At 45.8% G+C, this 23953-nt stretch overlaps 1 protein-coding gene and 1 non-coding gene across 2 annotated transcripts in view; one reads left to right on the top strand and one right to left on the bottom strand.

The window, feature by feature from the left end:
- ARHGAP6 (Rho GTPase activating protein 6) overlaps positions 1 to 23953 on the bottom strand; it is a 517936-nt gene that overhangs the window by 285661 nt on the left and 208322 nt on the right. The window lies entirely within an intron of this gene.
- Positions 5609 to 5752, top strand: LOC142435474 (small nucleolar RNA SNORA48). Its single transcript, XR_012781524.1, has one exon. It is a non-coding gene; the product is annotated as a small nucleolar RNA SNORA48 (small nucleolar RNA).

The raw sequence follows: 23953 nt of genomic DNA on the forward strand, positions 1-23953 counted from the left end.
GGTGTCAAAGGGATCAGGTATAAGGCATCATCCAAAAAAAACACCCTTACCATAGTGAATGAAGGGGGAAGTGCAGAGTGGAGACCCAAAGCCCATTTGTCAGCCACTGGAGATCCCCTCACAGAGGGGTCTAGGGGAGGAGATGAGTCAGTCAGGGTGCGAGGTAGTACCGATGAAGAATACAGTTTTCTCCCAGATCCTGGATGCTTCCTCCCACCCAACTACCATGATCCGAATTCTACCTTGCAGGACTGGATAGATCAGAGGCTGTACACTGGTGCATATAGGAGCTGGAGGCACAGAGGATCCAGGGTGGATGATACCTTCAGGACCAAGGGTGTGAGGAACAATACTGTGAGAGTAGAGGGTGAGTGGGTTGGAAAGGGGGAACCGATTACAAGGATCTACATGTGACCTCTTCCCTGGGGGACGGACAACAGAGAAGGGGGTGAAGTGAGAGGCCGGATAGGGCAAGATATGACAAACTAATAATCTAAAATTATCAAGGGCTCATGAGGGAGGGGGGAGTGGGGAGGGAGGGGAAAAAGAGGACCTGATGCAAAGGGCTTAAGTGGAGAGCAAATGCTTTGAAAATGATGAGGGCAAAGAATGTACAGATGTGCTTTAAACAATTGATGTATGTATATGTGTGGATTGTGATAAGAGTTGTATGAGCCCCTAATAAAATGTTTAAAAAAAGTGAATCTATAGAGACAATAACCAGAATATGGGTCCCACGGCAGGGGGTGGAGGGGAGTAAGGGGGACCTTCTCTCAAGGAGCATAAGAAGGAAGAAAGTGTCTTGAAATGGATTGTGGTAGCAACTGTACAACACAGCTCGATAGGATTAAATGACAGAATGGTATGATGTCTGAATTAGATCCTAAAATATGATTCACAAGATAGAGCTTTCTATATTTGACCCAGCAATTCTACAACTAGGTACGAGACCAAGAAAACAGATGTCCACACCAAGTCCTGTACACAAACGTTTCTAGCAGCAGCATCCACAATCGGTAAAATGTGGCTCTCAGCTGATGAATGAATCAACAAAATGTAGTATTCTCAATCCAATGGGAAATTATTTAGCCATAAAAATAAATTAATGAACAATGCGAAAGAAGTGAACTGTGTTTTGGACATGTTAACAGGAGAGACCAGTGACTCGAAAAGGAACTCGTGCTTGGTAAGTGTCATGGGACAATAGCTAGACACTCGAGGAGATTGACTAGCATAGTAGCCGCAACAGCGGGCTTGAGTGTGCAATGCTGGCGAAGATGCTACAGGACCAGGCCATGCTGCACTCTGCTCCACACGCGCTGCCGTGTGTCTTTCCTCCCTTGACAGCACCTAACAGCAACAGGGTGCACTTTGAAGACTTTCTGCTACATGAGCAAGGCCAGTCACAAAAGAGTATGTATCATTTCATTCCTTTTATACAAAATGTGCCCAATAGACAAATCCAAATAGACAGAAAGCAAATATCTTTGTGGTTGTCTAGGACTGGAGGGAGTGGGGCAGTTGGGAGTGATAGCTGAAGGAGAATGGTTCCTTTGTGGAATGATGAAAATGTTCTAACACGGGATGGTGCCAATAGCGAACATACTGAAATCCACTATCGTGCGCACTTTGAGCGGGAGAATTGTATTGCATGTAAATTATAGCCATACCTTCCATGTATAGATCTACATCTCTAAAATATAGCCATAAATAAAGATAGTGCCAAAAATGGAAGAGAAAAAAGAGAGAGGGAGGGAAGGAAGGAAAGAGAGAGGGAGGGCAGTGAGATGTCTTGGGGGGGGGGCTTATTTCCTGGAAATACTGAAGCTGAGCCAGGACGACCACCAGAAAGACAGGCTGCCCTACGAGAGCAACTCCCCTGCAGGACCTCAAACATTGAATGCAATAGTCGATGTGCTGATGGGCCAAGCCCCTGCTGGTTTCCCTAAGGACAATCTGAGTGGTTCAAGGATAAAAACTGGCTTCCATGCTGTCATCCTGTGTATTCTTTCTCTCACTCTCCAAGAGGGTTAAGAGTAGGTAAAAGCACCCTAGTGGTGCCATGGGTTCAGCATTGGGCTGCTAACCCAAAGGGGTTGGTGGTTCAAACCCATCAGCCACTCCACAGGAGGAAGATGAGGCTGCGTGCTCCTGCCTAAGGGGCAGTCTGTGCTCTGTAATAATAAATCGACTGGCTGTTAGTGAGAGGTAATTCACTGCCATCGAATCAAGTCGGACTCATAGTGAGCCTACGGGACAGGGAGAACTGCGCTCTGTGGGTTTTCTAGAACTGTCACTCCTTACAGCACAAAGCCCTGTCTTTCTCCCAAGGAGAGACAGGTGGTTTGGAACGTCTGACCTTAAGGATTGCAACCCAATGCATAGCCACTGTGCCACCACAGCTCCTAGACTGCCAGTACAGCTTTGGGCTTTTTCTCTGTCATTCACATATAGTTCCCTCTCCTCTTCAGTAGAGTTGCCTAAAAACTGACACTCAGGCCACATCCCCAAGAGAAACCTGTTAAGGGGTGGCTATAATAGGGTTAAAAAAGCGTGAGGATCCAAGTAGGGGCAGGATTTCTGGCAGAGTCTCAGTGCCAGCCTACTCCTGAGGGAAGCTTGGAGGGTAACTGGTATTTCATTGCAAGCCAAAGGAGGCAATCTTGAAGGTTCTTGCACCTGCCAGCTATTGGCTATGTGCTGTCCAAGGGTACTGTAATCTCCCACTCTGTGTGGTAGAGAGACTCTGTTCTAGAATCCCAAGGAACGTTCTCTGAAGAAGTACACAGATGGAGTTCCTTAGAAGTCAGCTGCACAGAAGCAGCTGAGGGATGGGATTAGCACATAGAACTCGTCTATAATCTGCGATGTTCTGGGCCTGCACCCAGCAAACTCCACTAGCCTTTTTGGTGGAAAATGTGTACGGCTTTAAAGGCTGTTGGTATCTCTGTTCTGTATCCAGAGGGACTGAGAAGCCTAGAAGCTCGCACCCTGCCGATGTACTTCTACCAAGATGAAGTATGAGTTAGTCTCTGAAGGCTTGGCAATCCATCTGACTCCTTCCATTGCTAAGAAATCCTTGAACTGGGAGCCATGCCCACACAAGATCGTTCATTTCCGACCCTGAAACTCCCCTGAAGTGGAAATTCCTCAAAAAGTGCAGCCTCCTTGTCATCTGCCATTCATGTCCCGTGGCAAAGAATGGGCAGGTTCCAAAAGCCCAACGTCCACGGAACCATGCGAGATTGAGTCCTTGTGACCAAACTCTGAGTTTTCCTTTCCAGATTTCTTTCATTGTCCTCAATCCACACATGTCACCCAAAGAAGCTTCCCATCAGTAACACTCCCACGGTTCCTCTGTGTCATTAACCCCTGCATGCCAACAGTTGTTCAGCAATGCCTTGTTGTGGAGCTTAAATGGGTTAGTGTACATCTGTCTCATTCTAGTTCTGTAGGGATCACAAGAGAACTTGGGGAGCGCAAAGGGCGAAATGTGCTCAGTTGATAACCACAGGTTAGTCCAGCAGCTCTCAACCTGTGGGTCTTGACCCCTTTGGAGGTCAAAGGACCCTTTCACAGGGGTGGCCTGAGACCGTCAGAAAACTGATGGTCCTAGAAACGGAGACACACCCACTCCTTGATCCGTCTCCAGGCGGGTCTTCCCACATGCAGATATGCCCACCTATGAGAACCCGGCATGAAGGCTGTTACCCAGGCTACACTTTGCTTCAAGACAAAATTTCATTTATTTGTCATTAGAAATAAATATTTCACAATATATCATGATGTACTGTTTTTGTGATTCATCACTATGCCTTCATTATGTTCAATTTGGAAGCATGAAAATACATCCTGCCTATCAGATATTTACATGACGACTCATCACAGTAGCAAATTGACAGTGATGAAGTAGCAATGAAAATAATGTTCTGGTTGGGGGTCACCGTATCATGAGGAACTGTATGATCGGTTCCCGGCATTAGGCAGGTTGCGCACCACTGGGTTTGCCATGCAAGTCAGCCCTGAAGTGCATCAAAAGAAAAGCCCTGTCATCAATCGCTGAAGGAGCAGCCAGTGAAAACCCTATGGATACATGCCTGCGCTGACACACGCGGGGTCCCCGGGGAGCAGGGAGCTGCACTATGTAGCTGCACATACAACGGTGCCGTGGAACACTTCAGTGCATGTCAGCCGTGGCCTTTCTCACACAGGTCTGACCATTTTCTCAAGTTGCATGATGGGGTCTTCATCGTCAACCTTCTTCGTGCCCAAGGACTTGCCACCAGTTTGGCAACCCAATCCTATCTTTCAAGATGGTTTCTACCTTCCCCTCCCTTCTGCCACTCCTGACCACCATTTTCCTCTCTTCCTCTGAAGCCGCCAGATACGATGAGGTTAATGCACTGAGCAGAAACACGGCAACTCCACGGGAGAATGCGAGAAAGGGAGCAATAAAGAAGGAAGGAAACCAAAACAAGCTCCAAGAAGCTCTTAGTGCATATTTTGGCGGTGAGACGAGCAAGAGGGCTTGCTCAGGAGCGGGCTTTGTTTGTATCTAGGTCCGGGCACAGGGTTGCACTTCCATAAATAGAGGAGCTTCGGCACCACTCTCTATTGCTAATATTTTCTTTTCCTCTGACGTCTGTCCTCAGCCTTTCGGTTCACGGTGGTGAGCGCTTAATACATGCATGGTGACTGATATCAGCAAGAGCTTTCAAGAAAAACCCAGGAAAATATCAAGGGGGAGGGGAAGTCCCCATCCAATGACTTTCTGAACGACTTGAACAAGAAATCTCCACTCAAACAAAGCCTCCAGGGAGAGTGAGTGCCCTAAACAGCATAACACAAAACAAAAACAAAAACAGCTAAGCAACCAAAACCAAACCCAATTCCAACGTCATAGCGACACTAAAAGGTGACGTAGAACTGGCCGGTAGGGTTTCCACGGCTGTCATCCTTAAGAAAGGCGACTGCTTCGGCCTCCCCCCAGTCCACCCCACCCCGTACCCTTCCCCCCCGCAGGGGCTTCCAACTGGTAGCCTTTCTGTTGGAAGCTCAGTGCTGTTACTAAATCCCCATATTCCTTTGATCTATCACCAAGTCAAAACTCAGTGCCATCAAGTCAATTCTGACTCATAGCCACTCTATAGGACAGGAAAGAGCTGGCCCTGTGAGTTTCCCAGACTTAACTCTTGATGGGAATAGAAAGCCTCGTCTCTCTCCCATGGAGCCGCTGGTGGTTTCCAACTGCTGACCTTTTGGCTAACAACCCTGTGCATCACCCCTCCTCCACCAGAGCTTCTCGACCTATCTCATCAAACCCCAAAGCCCAACTCCCTGCCATGGAGTCTATGCCAACTCATGGTGGCCCAACGAGGGTGGGGTAGAGCTGCCCCATGGAAGTTCCCTGGAATAAAAAGAAAGGCCCGTCTTTCACAGGGGTGGGTAAACACCTAGTCCTGCCAGCTACCTGGTTTTGTCAAGCCCCTGAACTAAGCATAGTTCTTACATTTATAAATAATTGGAAACCACGAGACTGCTAAGAGGACCTCAAGAAGTTGGTGGCAAATGGGATGGAAAGATAAGTACACAAAATTCAACTTGTGGGAACCCCAGGCTATCGGCAAAGGGACACCTGATTGGTGGTGGTGCTCTGATATCAGTCAGGGGCAGAGCAGACTGGCAGCCTTTTGTTCGTCCTAGCTTGATGCCTAGATCGTGGTCAGAGCTGTTTTATGCCCAGGACACATAAAACTGTGATGTCCGACTCTTCATTTCTGGGCAAAGATAATGGGAATATGTTTTGTCGAATCCCATTCCAAGGTCCAGATATCTATGGAGCATTCCTGGCTCCAGTTCAGTGGCTGCAGTGCAGCGGGTTGTGGATATTCATAAGACTTTACTGGAAGGTATGGTGACATGGGTTGCAATTGGCTTTCAGAACTTTAATCCATGGGTTCCACTCCTGTCAGGAGTCAGAAAGCATCTGGGTTGGTAGCCCATAGTGGTAGCTTTCCTCTGAGAAGCCATACTTGAAACCAGTAATCAGACTGAGTTCGTGATCTTCTCTGCTTAATTATTAGTATGATCTACAAGGGATTTAATGTTCCACTTTTCACCTGGACACTGTTTGAATGGTATTTATCTCGGGATTGTGGGGAGGAGTACAGCGAACCCGCCACAGTTATGGTTAATACATGCTCTTGTGGTTCAGGAAAAAAATTCAACTTGTGGGGCCTGTAATACACATTGTATATGGGGCACAGTCATGCCCCTTTGCTTCTGAATGCTCCGAGGCAGCTTTGAAGTAGAGGTGTGATCTACGAAGACTGCAACCAACAATAAAGTGGTATTTTAGAGAGTAAGACCGCCACTCATGATCTGGAGGACAAAAATGACACTATTTATTTTTATTTGATTCTTGTGATTAGTTCCCACCACTCCCGTCCCCATCCCCTTTGACTTTCAGGGTCTCTGTCCTAGAGTTTTACCAAACCAAAGTAAAAACAGCTTCCATGTATTCATTGCCATACCTCAATGATTGCATTTTCTTGAACCTTGCAGTAGGCAGAATGTTTAACAGTGGCAGGAATGTTTAACAGCTGGTTCACGCAGATTGGCAGGTCAGATTCCTAATTTGTTGTTGATTTTGGTGAACCAGTTGTTAAAATGGTGCTTGCAATCAGGGTTCTCTCTAGGATGTGCAAATCACAAATTTACATTCCTTACCCTCTTTTAATATTCATCTGCTCAGCTGCATAGTCTAAGTGCCTGTAGTAATGTTCATTCCGTCCATAGGTTCAAAAATAATAGATGGAACTATGCTGTCATAGTTATGTATTCATTTCATAAAACTCATAATTGGGATGAAATACTAAATTCTGATTTCACCAGAGGGTGATAAGGTGCAACTCTGTTTAGCTTTGTGTTAAGCCCCAAATCCCCATGATATCTAATGAGTGACTTATGTAATTCTGGAAGTGTTCAAAGAGCCCCAAATACTGTCAGAACAATTCCTGTCAATTCAGCACAAGTGGAAAGGGGTTTTTCAAAGATGAACATACTATGTTCAGAGAAGTCGTCTGTTTCTAAGCAAACACGATGACTATTGTCTAATTGTCCTACCTCTGAAGGACTGGGATCCTACTCCTACAGCAAAAAGATGGTGAAGATAAATCACGCAGCCGAGTGGTGCGCAGACAATAGTGGAGAATATCACCAGTGAGGGTGCCAATCAAGGAACAATATGGAAATATCGTAACTCACAGTTTTATTATTTGTTGGCAGGTATTATTAATTTTTTCATTAATAATTTAAAAACTCTTGTAAAAATCCAGTTTTGTGTACCTCTCTTATTGTTCTTATGTAAGTAGTAACTGTATGAAATAATAGGCTAGCTTTCCATATATCTTTTTTTTATACTTAAAAAGGCCTTTAGGGTAGCAAAGTAGTTGCTAAATTATTTGAATCCCACCACCACTGTTTAAGTCAGGCCAAGTTCCAAATTAGACCCAGTACACACTATCACTGAGTTTTTAGAGAAACTGTTTTGTTCTTTCTAGAAGAGTCAGGTAAATATATTTGATATCCATTTTGTCTATAGAAAGCACCCTCCATCTCATTTCTTCCAGAACATTATAAAGCATAACCCCAAACAAACATTCGTGTCTTGGATTTACTATTCTCAAGTCATGCGACAAAGCCTTTCCTTCCCACTGATTGGAGTTTTCCAGAGGTCTTTGAAAGCCAAGTGTCCCTGAGCACTCAGCCAGGGACGCACACTCTCATGGGCCTGCTTTCACATGCACGCGTTTTATGTTGCTTGGTAACCCTTCCTCCAAAGATAAACTGGGCTTCCCACATCTGCACTAGCTTCAATTTGACGATGTGCCTCGGGCTCACAGGCCAGGAAAACAAGCAAGCCAGGGCCATATTTGGCTCTCAGAGTCTGATGATTATTTTTGTCAGTTTTTTAAATCATTTTATTGGGGGCTCATACAACGCTTATCACAATCCATACATACATCAATTGTGTAAAGCACATTTGTACATTCATTGCCATCATCATTCTCAAAACATTTGCTCTCCACTTAAGCCCCTGGCATCAGGTCCTTATTTTTCCCCCTCGCTTCCCGTTCCCTCATGAACTCTTGATAATTTATAAATTACTATTTTGTCATATCTTACACTATCTGACGCCTCCCTTCACCTACTTTTCTGTTGTCTGTCGCCCAGGGAGAAGGTATTATGTAGATCCTTGTAATCGGTTCCCCCTTCCCACCCCACCCCCCTTTCCACCTCCCGGTATCACCACTCACACCACTGGTCCTGAAGGGATCATCCGCCCTGGATTCCCTATGTTTCCAATTCCTGTCTGTACCAGTGTACATCCTCTGGTCTAGCCAAATTTGTAAGGTAGAAATCGTATCATGATAGCAGGGGGATGGAGGAAGCACTTAGGAACTAGAGGAAAGTTGTATGTTTCATCGTTGCTGCACTGCACCCCAAGACCCTTCTGTAAGGGGATATCCAATTGCCTATAGGTAGAGTTGGGATCTCCACCCCGCACTCCCCCTCATTCACAATTATATGATTTTTTTTGTTCTGATGATGCCTGATACCTGATCCCTTTGACACCTCGTGATCACACAGGCTGGTATGCTTCCTCTATGTGGGCTTTGTTGCTTCTCAGCTAGATGGCTGCTTGTTTACCTTCAAGCCTTTAAACCCCAGACGCTATATCTTTTGACAGCCAGGCATCATCAGCTTTCTTCCCCACATTTGCTTATATCTCCACAGGGAAAGAGGGACCAGACGTCAACTCAGTGCTCCAAGATGTGAATGCAACATACCAGCGTGGAGTAGGGAACCAGTGGAGAGGTCTGAGGGGCCAACCCCAATCCCAACTCTGTGGCCTCCTGCCCCTCCCCCCCAGAATCTGATGATTTTGTCTTCTCTTTAAAACCCTCGGCCACTCAGAGGCAGCAACCTCAAGTGATGAGTAATATGTGTGGCATACACTAGAGGTCCAGACTGAGCCTTCAAGTGCCTGTCACACTATATAGAGAAATAGGTGTGTGTCTACATGTTCAGAGTAGCATGGCACATCCAGCAACTTGGGGTATCTTTCGGATACAGTCAACATGCCATAAAATGGCCACTCACCCTCTTGGCTTCCTGCTGGAGGACTTGCCCCCTTGGAATATTGAGTTTTCCCAGGAGGAAACTTCACCCATCCCTAAGGTTCTTTTTCCTCCATCACATCCATCATGCCATTCTGCCCCCCACCGCCCCCCTTGCCCGTAGTAATCCCAACTACGCCCAGGCTTTCCTCAAGGGACTGCCCCTGACCCACTCCCATCACCCCCATTATGCATTTTTCATGTGTGTGAACTCAGCCTGCTTCTGCTCAGACCTCTGTGAATATACCCATCTCATCTGTTTCCCCCTCAGCCCACAAACCAGTAAGCCAGCCAGTCAATTTTGACTCAAGATGAACCCATAAGCGCCACACAGCAATGCACCATAGAGGATGGATGGCTTTGCAGAAGTAGATCACCAGACCTTTCTGCTGAGGTCCTTCTGGGGTGGACAAAATTCTCTAACCTTTGGGTGAGCAGCCAAGCAGAGATGAACCATTTATGACCCCAGGGTGGTGTTGGGGGCGGGGAGGAAAGACCCTGTGACTGTGATTGCTTGTTAAGTGCCACTGAGTTGATTCCGGCGCATCACAACCCTGTAGGACAGAGTGGAACCATCCATCAGAATTCCGAGTCAATAACCATTACTGGAGTAGACCGCTAGGGATTTTCACCCCTAGAATGGATGGTGGGTTTGAGCCATCAACCTTTCTCTTAGCCACCCAGGCTCCTCTTCCTTGAGACTAAAAATGCCACAGTCACCTCTTGATTGCCGCCACTGGAGAAATGATCCCTGACAACAGAGCTTCGTCTCTTTCTAGGACACAAGAGGCTCTGTCCTGGTGGCAATGACACCCACACGTTAGAAGGAAACTTCAATGGCGTGCGTTACAAGGAAAGTGATGGGAGCCTGAAGCCATCTGTGAGGAAATCATCAACCTGGTCCTTAGGAAAGAAGAAACCCGCTTAGCAGGAAAGGACACGCTGCTGGAAATCACAAGGGTTCTGCTCCAGCTCAAGGCCATCATTTGAGGTTGGACTTCAGCATGACCACAGACACGACTGGATGGCTCACCTTAGTCTACTTGGGAGTTCAGGAGGCCCAGTCTTCTGACTCAGTTTCTCACAGAAACAAGTGGAGTCCACTCTAGAACTCTTGACAGAGCTTGAGCTTCGTGAACTCGGAGTCCTACCTTGGCACACATCCCACAGTTCAACTCCGTTATCAGACATGAGAGCTAGATCTTGAGGCTTGCATAATAGGGGCACCACGAGGCAGTCATTTGCTTAAGACCCAATCAACTCATTGTGTCTGGCTAATTCTGACTCATGGCAACACTATGGGTCAGGGCAGAACTGTTCCTGGAGTTCCTCAGGCTGTCGAAGTTGCTAAGAGAAAAGCCCTCTCAGAAGTAGTTGGAAGCTCAAACCTGGGCCGCCGAGACATTGGTTATTGTCAGACTGGAATTCCCACCGAAATGCCAGTCATGGAATGTTCTGCGTTTTCTCCGGAATAAATATTTGGATTTCTAACAAAACATTGTCCCTTGAGGTGCTACCCTAGACCCGAGAAGCTGCCACAAGATAATGATAATCTTCTGTGATTTTTTTTGGGAGGGGGGGGTGGAGACAGATTTATTTTTTAATTTTTCAATGATTTTTAAATTGTAAAATACGTAAGGGGTTGACATTTCCAACCATCAATTTTGTGTTCAACAGTTTATTTGTATCCACTCCCTTCCAGCAACTTACCTCCTCACTGCCACTGTGGATTTACGAGACTGTATCTGTTTACAGGAATAGAAAGCCCAGTTTTCCTCCCTCGAAGCTGGTGGTGGTTCTCAACTGCCGACCATGCTGATCACAGCCCAACGCATAACCACTACACCACCAGGGCTCCGTAGTAGCTTACCTTACCCCTTCCTTTTTCCTTTGCTGTCTCCTTCTTGTGGATTATGAAGCCTCTTTACCCAAGTGAATACATGTCAGCCCTCTAGTCTATTGTTTCATCTCCCTTCCCTTGCTCTGTCTCACCCTTGATGACCTCCAAAGTCTGTTCCCTTTGGCCTGAAAGTCTCTGTCTTGGTCTTTGTTTCATTCCCTTTATAAGAGGGGTCTCAGACAATATTTGCTTTTTTGTGATTGGCATAATCACTCAGCATAATGGTCTCCAGGACCATCTAGACCAGGAAGTGCATCATGGGTTCATCACTGCTTTTTAGCAATGGGCAGCATTCCATTGTGTGTATGTACCAAAGTTGCTTTATACATTCTTCTACTGAGGAGCATTGGGGCTGTCTTCATCTTCTCGCTGCTAACAGTGCTGTGATGAACATGGGAGTGCATGTCCCTGTTGCTGCTATGGCTCTAACTTCTTTCTTTAGGGTATATACCCAGAAGAAGACTTGCTGGCTCATATGGCATTGCTATTCCCAATTGTGTGAGTTAGCACCCTATCACTTTCCACAACAGTTGTACATATTTACAGACCCACCAGCAGTGCACGAGGGTTCCCATCTCTCCATGCCCTCACCACCATTTGTTGTTCTCTGCTTTTGAATTGCCTGTCATTGATGGTGTGAGGTGCTATCTAACCATTGTTTGCTTTGCAACGCCTGATGGCTAATGATCTCAAGCATGTTTTCCTATGTTTGTTAGCCATTTAGCTGTCGGCCTTGGTGAACTGTCTTTTGATGTCCTTTGTTCACGTTTAAAGTGAGTTATTGAGCTTTTCCTTACTGAGATATTATAGTTTTATATAGATTTTAGAGATGAGTCTGTTGTGTTGTTACCAAACTATTTTCAGTCTATGGATTTTATTTTTACTCCTTGGGTGAAGTCTTTCGATGAATATAAATGTCTTATTTTTAGTAGACCCCAGTCATCTACTTCATCTTTTATTGTCATCTTTATCCTATTTGATAGTGTGTATATGCCCTACCAATTGGGCCCTTAGGTTTGTCTCTACTTTCTCATTGATGATCTTTATACCTCTGGGGCTTACATTTAGGTCTTTGATCCATCTTGAGTTTGATATTATTCATGGGCTGAGATATGGGCCCTGTTTCATTCTGCAGATGGGACCCAATTTTGCCCACATCATTTGTTGATGAGACTATTTCTTTCCCAATTCCAGGCCCTTGTAATCACTGGCCAGACACTCCTATTTGAGGATGATTCATTTTTAAAATCTCACGAACATGTACATATGAGGAGGGCCTTCATGGAAAAGGTTCATGGAAAATGTAATTAAAACATAATGGTATGTTTTCACAGGCTTTTGACGTCTGCTCTATATTCAGATGTGACTGTGTATGTACATACAACATGGATATTTATGTACATTGAAACTAGATAGATATGCACATCTATATATTAAAATGGTGTTCATTTTAAGCTTTTTATTGTGATTTTTTAGGCGAAAGTTGATAGAGCAAATTGGATTTCCATTCAATCATCCATACGCCATTTGTTTTGTGACATTCATTGCAATCCCCACACTATAACAGCACTCTTCCCATTTCCCCCTGTGTTTACCATCATTCTTCATTCCTTTGACTTCCTTCCAAGCTCTATCCCTGGGCCAATGCTGCCCTTTTGATCATAGGTGGTTAATTGTTCCCCCTACTGGTACTGTTCACCTTAGAGACCTATTGTTTGGCTGAAAGTTGAGTCATAGTCTTGAAGGTTCTACCAGTGTCTATCACAGCAATCAACCTAGGCTTTTTTTTTTTAAGTTTGAGTTATTTCCTTCACTTTTCTATCCCTTTCCCTCTTTCCGTTGTGATCCCAGTCTGAGTGGTGGGCAGTGGGAGTGAGGCACCATCTAGTTGTTCTGGTCTCAGGGTCATGGAGGTTGAGGCTTATATGGTTCATCAGTCTAATGTTACACATTGAAGTGAAACCGATTTGCATAAGTCGGTAATACAAATAGGGCAGTATCTTATGTAAGTGTCAGGACTTTCAGATTTAATTTCTTTATGGGTTACAGCTACTTAAACTTGGTGTATAATAATGCCTTTTGTTTGTTTTTTTAAGGTCATCAGTTAGTTTGATGTTTGAACCAATATAGTCATCCTTTTAATTGATGATTAGCATTTAATATTTGTGTTTATCTTTCCATTGTATTTCTGGAAGAGGACAGCTGTCAGTCATAAGCATCAGCCCCAAATTGGAGGAAGTCTTTCAAAAGACCAGGCTGCTATTATTTTTGACCTCATTTAAAATTTGCCTCCTTTTCTCCCTTTAAAGGAGTAATACTTGCCTCCTTTCTGAAATTTGAAAAAAAATTTTTTCTAAGTGCACACATTTCAACCAGCCTAGCACACAAGGCCTGGGCAGGGAGCCAGAATTGAAGAGTGCAATTGAAGCCGACAACACATTGCATACAAACAGCTTCCTCAGTCTCCAGCCCTCTTGACAACTTCACCAAGTTAAGACTAAACAGAAATGAAGAAAAAAATTTTTGACTTTCATAAGGCCTTCTGGGGGTCTACAGATTCCACATGCTCCACTCAGCTGTTTTTGTAGCAATGCCTTGTTTCTTCTGTCACACCATCCAGAAGCCCAGGGATCACTCAGTGGACTATCCCCATGATGATCTCGTGGTTAGCTGCCATCTAGTCCCACCCCCAGTCTCCCAGCCAATGCACAAATGAATGAACTTCTCTCAGGCCCTGTGCCATCTACATGGTCCATTTCAGATGGCATCGTTGTGGGTCCCTAAGATTTCCACTGGGTAATATTCAGAAGTAAATCGCTAGGCCTTTCTTCCTAGTGTGACTCAATCTAGCAGCTCTGCTGAACCCTGCTTGCATCATAGCCTCTACTGACAGACAAGGGATGGCTGCATATGACATGCATTTCAGGGAAGGTAAGAATCCTTTTACTCTGTGACTATTTCCCCCTTATTATAATTCACTGTCACTGAGTCGATTCTGACTCATAGCAACCCTATAGGACAGAGTAGAACTGCCCCTGCGGGTTTCTAATGCTGTGACCTTCAAAGAAGCAGACATATTCATCTTTCTCCTGGGGAGCAACTGGTGAGTTTGAACCACTGATCTTGTGGTCAGAAGCCTAATAGGTAGCCCTCTACATCACCAGGGCCCTTTCATGCACTGCCTTTTTATTGTTGTCATGGATGACTTGGAGCAGAAGCGTGCTGAAACAAGAAAGGTACAACTCAAAACATGTTGCTAAACTGAACATACCTATATAATGTCCACAACTCAATAAAGTAGAACTGTCCCTTTGAGTTTCCAAGCCTATCCATCTTTACAGGAGAAAGCTATCTCTTCTTTCTCCAGTAGAGCAATTAGTAGGTTTGAACTACTGACCTTGAAGTTAGCAGCCCATCATGTAATGCTTGCACTACACCACCAGGGCTCTTTTAGATGATTACTAGACCCCAGTAAAACCAAACCTACACATGTTGCTGTTGAGTCAATGGGGAATCAAGGTGACTCTATAGGACAGAGTAGACTGGCCCCGTAGGGTTTCCAAGGCTGTGCATCTCGATGGGCAGCAGGCATCTTGTTCACAAAGAGAGGCTGTTGGGTTCCAACTGCCAACCTTCCACTTAGCAGCCAAGCACTTAACCACGGCACCACCAGGGCTCCCTCTAGACAGGTGGTGTTACTAGGGTTGATATCACCCACTGTAGTAACTCATCATGCCAGCCCACCGTTGCCCCACATGGACCTCCTCCTAGATCACACCATACAAAATCTTCATAAATGGTTGTTAGCAATTGTAATCATCGAGTAATGGGAGAAATCAATTTGTGAATTACTTAAAGGCTGAATCTTTCTACGGTGAATCCCAACATTCTGGTGACCACATAGTTCGTGACTGAGCAGAAGCTATTTTTGATCTTTCTTCTTTACCTTTAATTAATACTTCAAATTTACATCAGTAACTTTGAGGCTGAAATTATTGATGCAATTTAACAGATACTAATTACCGCAATATTGAAGCTAAAATACCAGAACATCTGACAAGAACAGCAACTATAAAAACATGGGCAGCGATGAAACAGGCTTTGAAGTGCAGGCAGCTGAAACCAAGTGACTCAGAGCGTCATTGGGACTGAGTAATAGCGACAGCTCTGGCCCGATGGCTGTAAACCCCCAAACAAAAGCATACTCACTGCCCTCGAAGTGAGCCCAAGAAGGCTCAGAAACAAAGAAGCAAGGACTTGTAGCTCTGTAGGTATGGTGATATACATAAGCCAGGCTTCTGAAAACGGCTCTTGTCGTTACCACTAACTATGGGGGTGTTTTAATAAAAGCACGGCACCCAAATTTTATAGTTATTTTGGCATTGATTTCTCTTATTGTGTCTGTCACCCAGTGCAGTCCTGACCTACCCCAGCCCCCATACCTTTTTAATGATGCCATTGCCCTAGACCCCAGAAGCCCCTCCCAATATTTTACCTTTTAAAAGTAACCACTAGCTTGAATTGCAAAGGAGTCTTGGGGGTGCAGTGTTTAAACACTCAGATGCTAACAGCAAGGTCAGAGGTTCGAAAGCACCAATTACTTTGCGATTCCCATCTTGGAAACTCTAGGGAGCACTTTGACTCCATCCTGCCAGGTCACAACAAGGCAGAACTTACTGCATGGCGCAGGGTTTTATCCTGCTTTCCAACCGGATAGATTTGTTTGGTCTATTTCTGAGGTTTTTATCAATTGACTCATGTAGCAGATGATCCCCTGGTCCATTTTTTGTTTTGTTTTTGCCCATAAGACATTTTGTCACATGGAGTGGCACTTCATCCTACTTCATTTTCTAAAAGGGTTCCATTGGATGCATACAACACAACTGCTTTGTCCTTTATAATGTTCATAAACATTTGGATTGTTTCCCATTTGGTCTCCTTAACCAGCAATGCCAAGATGAGACTTCTAGTACTTAGCCCAGCAGTAGACTGTCTCAATCCTCAGAAGCATATATGCTTTGCCGCAGCAATTATAATCTGTGGTAGTTCGTTTTATGACAACTTGAATATGTATGAAAGCGTAGGGGTGGTCTCCAATTTATCAGTCAGGTCACAGGCTGATGGTGCCTCCTTGTGGGCGTGGCCTTCTCATAAGGAGGGTCCTGGGAACCTCCGCACATCCTCCTCTTCCCCCCTCCCACCGTTTCTCCGCTTTCACCTTCCTGCTTGCTGTCGACTGTGAGAACTACCAGAGCCCTGCCATGTTCCCACCAGCCGTGGATCCACACCAGCCTGTGATCATCCTGCATTCTGCATCATTGCATGTGTCTATTTGAGTCTGAGGAGGGACGGATGGAGTATGCACTTAGGGACTTAAGTTGGACTAGACGGGGATGCTTTCTTGATAATTACTTCTTATTACAAAGTTCATTCTCATACACGAGTGTCTCTGAATTTGTTTCTCTCATCAACTCAGCCTAATACATGGTCCAGCCATTTTCCAGAGTGGTTGTACCAGCTTACCCTGTCACCATGAATGTCTGAGCATTCCAGTTGTCCCATATTCCCGCAATGCTTCTCAGTTCTGTCTCTTTTGCTATTGCAACTATTCTGGTTGGGAGTCCTTGGTTGGTGCTAATAGTTAACATACTTTCTACTTATCCAAAGTTTGGAGGTTTGAATCCACTGGGGCGGGGGACGGGGGCGCCGTGGGAAAGGCCTGGCAATCTGCTTCCAAAAAATGCCATTGATAACCCTCTAGAGCAAACTTCTATGCCAATACACATGGACCTGCCATGAGTGGAGATCAGATCGATGGCCACTGGCGCATGCATTTCACAGGCAGGAGGTAAAGGCAACAGGAAATATGGGGGAAATGTTCTGATGTTTAAAGGTAAAGGCACAACCTCCGTGAATATTTGCAGTGCAACAGCCATCAAAATGTCTATGCCAGGGACGAGCCATCACCCAGGGAATCCAGAGAGTGTGAGTGACCTCCGACCTGGCCCACCAGCCCCACGGAGCATTGCCTGAGTTTGAGAGGAGGCTGACCCAAAGAAAAACAAAACAAAACAAAACAGGAGGGCATTCAGCAGGAACTGTCTGAACTCATGCCAGTGCCCTGAGTTTATATCACTTTCAAAAGCTAATCCCAGCCAGCACTGAGTTGCAGATAACCAAATCCCTACTGACCTTTTGAATGGGGTGGCCCCACATAATTTCCCAGCTTCGTTAAGGCCTGAGAAGCTAGCCTTCAAATTCCAGGTGGGAGCACAATTCTGATTACAGCTTCGAGTGTACATTATGGCCTCTGGGGAATTTTGTGGTGGTCCCGTTAGACAAGGTACCTGCCAGAGGGCCGCACGATTCCGCCATCTGCTCCGGTAGTCTCTTCGACCAGTGGTAGGATTGAAGGGGGAGGGGTGTGGATTTTCACCCCTACTTCTAAGAACAAAGGAATGGTTGCTTTTCACCCCACCTCTGCTTTCTTCAACTCTCTTCTTTTAAAGCCTAGCCAGTGGTCCAAGCTTTCTCTGCAGTCTCGAGCTTCGCTGCGTACTTTTCCAAGCAGGAAGGCTGCTATCAGGAGCACCGGGGTTGCAAAAGCAAATACGAAGGCCCTTATTAGCCCAGCAGTCATTTGTTCTTCCTTAGAACTTTGGATTCTCTACTGGAAAAAGAATCTCCCCAAGCACTGTTTATTAAAAGCATATATCCATCTGAGCATGAGATGAGCACCCTCCCAGTCACCTCCGGCTGTGCAGGAAGCAGCCCTAGAGCCTTCGGAGGTTAGCCTTTCACACTCTGAGCCATTTGGTAAAATGCAAATAGCCTCTGCCAGAGAGCCATCTGATTTCCACCCATCCCGGGACACCTGGATGTGCAGCTGCCTTACCCACGTCCAGCCAATACTCAATGCAAGGCTGACATCAAGCAGATGTAGGGCAGTGGTGTAGTGAGTAACCGAGAGGTCAGCAGTTCGAAACCATCAGCAGCTGTGGGAGAAAGACGACGGTTTCTACTCCTGTACAGAGTTATGGTCTTAGAAACCCACAGAGGCAGTTCTAGGCCCTATAGGGATGCTATGAGTCAGAATCCTCTCCATATCAGGGAGTGAGTCTGGGGAACCTGGGATAGGTCAATGTCAAATTGAAGCGGTGGTTCTCCCCCAAGGTGAGCTTTGGACCCCAGGGCTCATTGGACTGTATCTTGAAGACAGACATTGGTGGTAGTCAGCACTGGGAGGTGATGCAGCTGGCATCTAGTGGGTGGAGGCCAGGGGATGCTGGTAAACATCTGATCTTGCATGAGATGCTCACCCCATGACAAGGTTCAGAAAGCTGCACTAGAGCCCAGTGACCACTAGAAGAAGCACTGCCCCTCCTGGAGCACATAGATCCGTGCTGCCAGTTACACTCCATAAGGTGGCAGATGGGAAATCGGGCCACATGTTGGCCAGAGTCACCTTCCCAACGTTCCATATTTGAGAGTCACCAATGGCTTCATGCAGAGAGATTAGAAGCTAGGGTCAGAGTTTCTGGTGTGTATAGTCTCAAATTCAATTTCTAAATGCCTGTATAAAATTGTATGTCTAATTTATTCCATCCTGGGGCGTGTTACTTATTCTGAAGGCAGGTTTGTCATATTTACTTATAATCAGGAGTGAAAGGTGAACTACTTAAAAGTCAGGTGGTGAGACCTTGGCTTAGTTACTTTGGACACATTATCAGGAAAGAAAAGGACATCATGGTTGGTAAAGTCGAGGATCAGCAAAATCAAGGGCAACAAAATAGCTGAAACCGTGGCCGTAAGCATCCCAACATTCATGGAGATGGCTCAGGAGCAGAAAATGTGTCCTTCTGTTATACAGAAGGTCAGCTCTGACTCAATGCCGGCAACCAGCGTAGGCATTATTGCTGGGATACGCCCCAACTACCTGCTCCATTACAGAGTCCTCTTCCTGTTATTTCCTTTTGAACGGGGCCCAAGTGAGGCTCATCCCATCAGGGCATGTTCCAAAAGAAAAGGTCCAGAATGACGCTTTAGAAAGAAAACAGTCAGACGATGACTGGTCCCCGTTTTCTAACGGAAAGGGCACCAAGATGGATGTGGGATTTGTTTTCCTCCTTCATGGCGTTTTCTTCCTTGGATGCCTTTCTCAGATCAATTCTCCAAGTGACTCACACTGAAAGTTTAAAAAAAAAAAAAAAAAAAGGGGAATGTGCTTTGGGCCAAGAATCGTTGACAGAAGTCTGACATTCCATGCCTTTCCTCTTCTCCCAACGTGCCCGCAGTCGCCTCCGGAGCGCGATGGGTCAAAACAGCCCTGTTGGGGCCCGGATTGAAAAAAGCAAGCCCCCTCTGAAAGCGGCAGGACGGGGAGTAAATATTGAAATACTTTAAAGGGGACTGTGGAAGCACCATCTGTGATGGGCATTTTATGGGATATTTATCTCATTTGTGGAAAAGTATCTTCCAGTCCAGATAGTCTAAATTACGAGAGAATAGCGCAGAGTCTTGACATCTTGTCAGAACTATTGTTTGTCAAGCCATGTGGTCCCATCAGTGGGGGACAAAATAACAAGCCAGTGTGCCTCTTAATGAGGGCTCTCAACAGCTGGGAACAGATTTTCAGTCTAATGTGATTTTTCCTAGAAGACACCGACTCTCCATAAATGTAATTAATTTGAAAAGAACAGGCCACACAGAATGACACTGTTAATTTGTGTGTCTGGCTGGCCTAGCTGAAGGCACAGGGGCATTATGACCAGAGAGAACGTACCTGAGTGTCTCAGGGAGTCTATGAAGATGACAACATGTGAAGTCTCTCTACATCAGGCTACCATGACATATGCAGTTTCCCTAAACCCACCTGTGCCGTGATCATTTCTAGATGAGCCAGAACAAACTCTGGGAGAAGCGCCCACATATGCACAGAAAGAACCCATAGTGAGAAGTCAAAGGAATTAAAATGAGGGTGAGAGGACACCTTTTCACAAAGAAACACAGCCCACAGGAGCCTTTTATGAACTGCAAGCAGAGGTTGGCAACCTTTGCATTAAGGCTAGATCTGGCGATGGCCTGTGGGGTGTCAATAAGGCTCTATTAGAACACAGCCACACATATTGTTTCATGGGCTCTCTGCTTTCATGCAGCAACAGGCCCAGTGGAGTGGCTGTGATAGGGGCCCAAGACCACCCTGCCATCAAAGTAAAAAAAGATTTATTTTCTGGAACTGTTTTACAGAACAAGTTTGCTGATCCTGCAGTCCCCACCACCACCACTGCCGGGGGGGGGGGGTTGGATACATAGTTCATAATCTTCTGGAAAGAATTTCAGCTACAGATATCGCAACCAAGTAGGCAGATAATCACAAATCAAGAGAACACATGCTTCTAGCATGCAAGGTGTCTGTTTGGACCTGATGCTGACTCTGCAAAGCTTTCTGGTAAAGGGAGACCATTTGCAGAAAAAAAAAACCTCTTTTCTCAAGAGTGAGGCAGTGGGGCTAGTTCTGGTCAATGTCTTAAACCAGTGGAGACAGAATGTAGATGACATACAACTGAGCAATAATCCTCTGAGGTCACCTTGAGACCACCCTCATGTTAAGGAACGTGACCATAACCAGGAGAGAGTTCCAGAAGCAAGATGAGCCAGAGGGTTAGGTAAAGTTTGCCACATTTTAAAGCAAGTCACCTCAAGTGCAAGGGTGCTCATCCACCTCCACACAAATTCAGCCCCTCTTTCCCTTCCTCACTTCCCGGGCCTGCTCAACAGCCACCCTCAGTGCATGACTTTGCAATCTTAACCTTGAGTGGGTCGATCTTTCAGAACAGCCTCCAATCTTTCCTTCTCTCTTCATCAGTCCTCTCTCCTGACTTCTGGGCCTTTGCTATCCAACCGGATGCCAGGGTGTTTTGGTGGAATTTCTTTCCATGGGGTCGGCTGTAGACACCCTCCTTGACTCCTTGTGGGGATTTAGCAAAGTCCACCTCAATCAATCCCAGACCACAACCCCCCTGACAGGGGGAGCGGAAGTACCCTGGGAGAGAACTGCATAAATGGACACAAAGAGGACACAAATCCCTGGAACTCCTTTTTTAAAAAAATTGTATGAGTCTCTTTATTCTTTTGATAATCTCTTCCATTTTTAGGTGATGAAATGCTTCAGATGCCGGCACCGTTAAGAACATGGTCACTCCCTTTATTTAAACTCAAAAGTAAGCCTTTGGATTCTTGTCTCTATTCGGATCCCTGTAGTTTGGCTGCAACGGGCATCTGGAGACAGCCTCACACTGTACACGCGGCTCTAGCTTCTCCAGGAGCGCTACAAGGTGATTTTAGTTTACGGAGAGTCAACCAGGAGGCATTCCCAAGTGAGTTTAAATGCATTTTATTTTAGACAACCTACACGACATTTTTTTTCCTTAAAAAAAAAAAAAAGCCTCCGCTCCAAATAAATCAAGGTCAAAAGTAAATGAAGAGCTCACGATGATATCAGTTCCGTTTGTCTAAGTCCTGGTGTCGTGTGGATGAACAGCAGCCAGTCGGGATGAGGCATCGGTCGTGAGTCGCCCACTGTGTTAACATGTCTCCATCTCTAAGCCATCCTTAAAGAAGATCATATATGGGGCCACACCATCTTCACGGTAGTCCAGCAGAGCAACCATGCCATCTGGATTCATGTTCTCACCAATAAAGAACTGGTAGTTTTTGAAATTTGCAAGGATGTTGTTGATTTGTTCTGCAGCACCTGTCATAAAAGGCTTTACTCTTTCTGGTTTCTGTTCTTCAAGTTTGCCTTTGATTGATTTCATGTAGTCTTTGATGGACTTCTTGTAGGCTTCTTTTGTGAAGCTGGTTTCCTGCAAGTGATGGTTCATGACAATATCAAGACCAGTGACCACGGTGCTTTCTGCTGCATCACCATCGGGGCCTTCAGCTGAAGCTTTACCCCCAATGAGGGAGTCATCGATGGCACCTTCGGTCTTACTGACCATCTTCCCCTCCACTTCCAGACACAGCCCATCTGCGATCTCCCGGATCTTGTAGATGTCGGAGAACATCTCATCATGGTTGATGAGGTCCTGGTAGATGATCAGGATAGCGGCTGAAGGGAGCATAGCAGGAGCCCGGAGCGGCCGGAGCGGCGCTCGGGGGAGGGGGGAGTGGGTGGAAAGGCCCTGGAACTCCTTTTAAAGGGGCCGAAGATAGCCTGCCATTGTCCTGTCTTGTTCCTCTCCTTCTCTGGTGGGTGCCTTCAGTTTAGGGTATATGTTCCACTCTGCTTGCCCAACTCCTGCCTGGTCGTGGAGTTACCACCCCTTTCTCATTGAATAAGGGCAAACAACCAAGAGACAGGGCTATTCCTAGGGCTTCTCCCACCTCCCCTGAAAAGACTGATTGCATGTTTGATGAACTTGGTCTAGGGATAACCTTGGGCATCAGGATTCCTAAATGTCCCTACTCAACAGTGGTGGTCAATCAGTGCTGGCCACCACTGACCTAGCTTAGCCTTCCTCCCAAATAAATATCTTCATCCCGTGGTTGCTTGCCATCCAACCAGGAATGGCTCATAGCAACCCTCTATACAACAACACGAAGCACAGGCTGATCGTAGTTGTTGTTGTGATGTATCACAGAGTCTGTTCCCACCCATAGCGACCCTATGCACAATAGAAGGCAACACTGCAGGGTCCTGCACCCTCTTCACAATTGTTCCTATGCTTGAGCCCATGGTTGCAGCCACTGTGGCCTGATAGTGACACATTGAGTTGTCACCCGCAAAGTCAGTGATGTGACACCACCAGGGACTCCATTGGAGAAAGGTGAGACTTTCTACTCCCATAAGGAGTTACAGTCTCAGAAACTCACAGGGGCAGTTCAACCCTGTCCTAGAGGGCCACTACGAGTCAGAATCAGCTCGGTGGCAGAGAGTGTGAGCTGGTTCTAGGCCATGGTCAAAACCATTGCTATGTTGGATCCTATTTTGGCGGTCAACGTGTCACGTCATCTCATTGTGGGTCTGACTCTCTTTTCGGTGACACTGTACCGAGCCCGATGGCTTTCTCTAGTGACTGGTCCCTCCGGATAACATGTTCAGCGTATGTGAGACAAACTCTTGCCATTCATTGGATGTCTTTCCCAGAGTAATCTGATCTTCTGGCAGTCCATGCATATACTTTACCCATCCCACAATTCAAAGACAGCGACCTTTCTTTTGGTGTTCCTGTTCAGCTCTTGCATGCATAGTAGGCGAATCAAAAGACCATGGTTTGTGTCTGACCCATCTTTGTCCTTCAAAACACACTTTAAAAAACATTTTAAAGAAGTCTGCTGCAACGACGGAGCTGTCAAGTGCTAACACTGATTTCTTGGCTGCTGCTTCTATGGGCATTGATTGTGGATTTATGTAATGGGGAATCCTTGACCACTTCATGTTTCCCTCCCTTTATCAGGATGTTGTTTAATAGTCCAGGGGTGAGGATGAAACAGGGCCCTGCCGTGGTTGATTCTGGGGCCCACAGGGTCTCTATGAGTCAGAAAAACTTGGGACTGGTTCCCTGGGCTTTGTCTAAAGGGAGGGAGTGCTCCAACAGCTTGACTTAGAGGTCCCTCTGTGTGGGCATTTTTCAAAACCGTCATTCAAAATAGTACCGCTGCTGTGGATTTTGAAAATCTACAAGAGCTATTTGTGAAAAACTCTGACCCTGGAAATAAATGAACTACCATTTCACTTGGGATGGATTAAGTTCATTGGATATATGTTTTTTTGGGGTGGTGGTGGTGGTAAATATTTGAAAAACAAGTTCCCCTCTTCAGCATGCTAAAGAGCTTCTGACTTGTTCAGCTTGTGTCTGCCCTGTCCTAG

This window comes from Tenrec ecaudatus, chromosome X (genome assembly GCF_050624435.1).
Source record: "Tenrec ecaudatus isolate mTenEca1 chromosome X, mTenEca1.hap1, whole genome shotgun sequence".
Taxonomy (NCBI): Eukaryota; Metazoa; Chordata; class Mammalia; order Afrosoricida; family Tenrecidae; genus Tenrec; species Tenrec ecaudatus.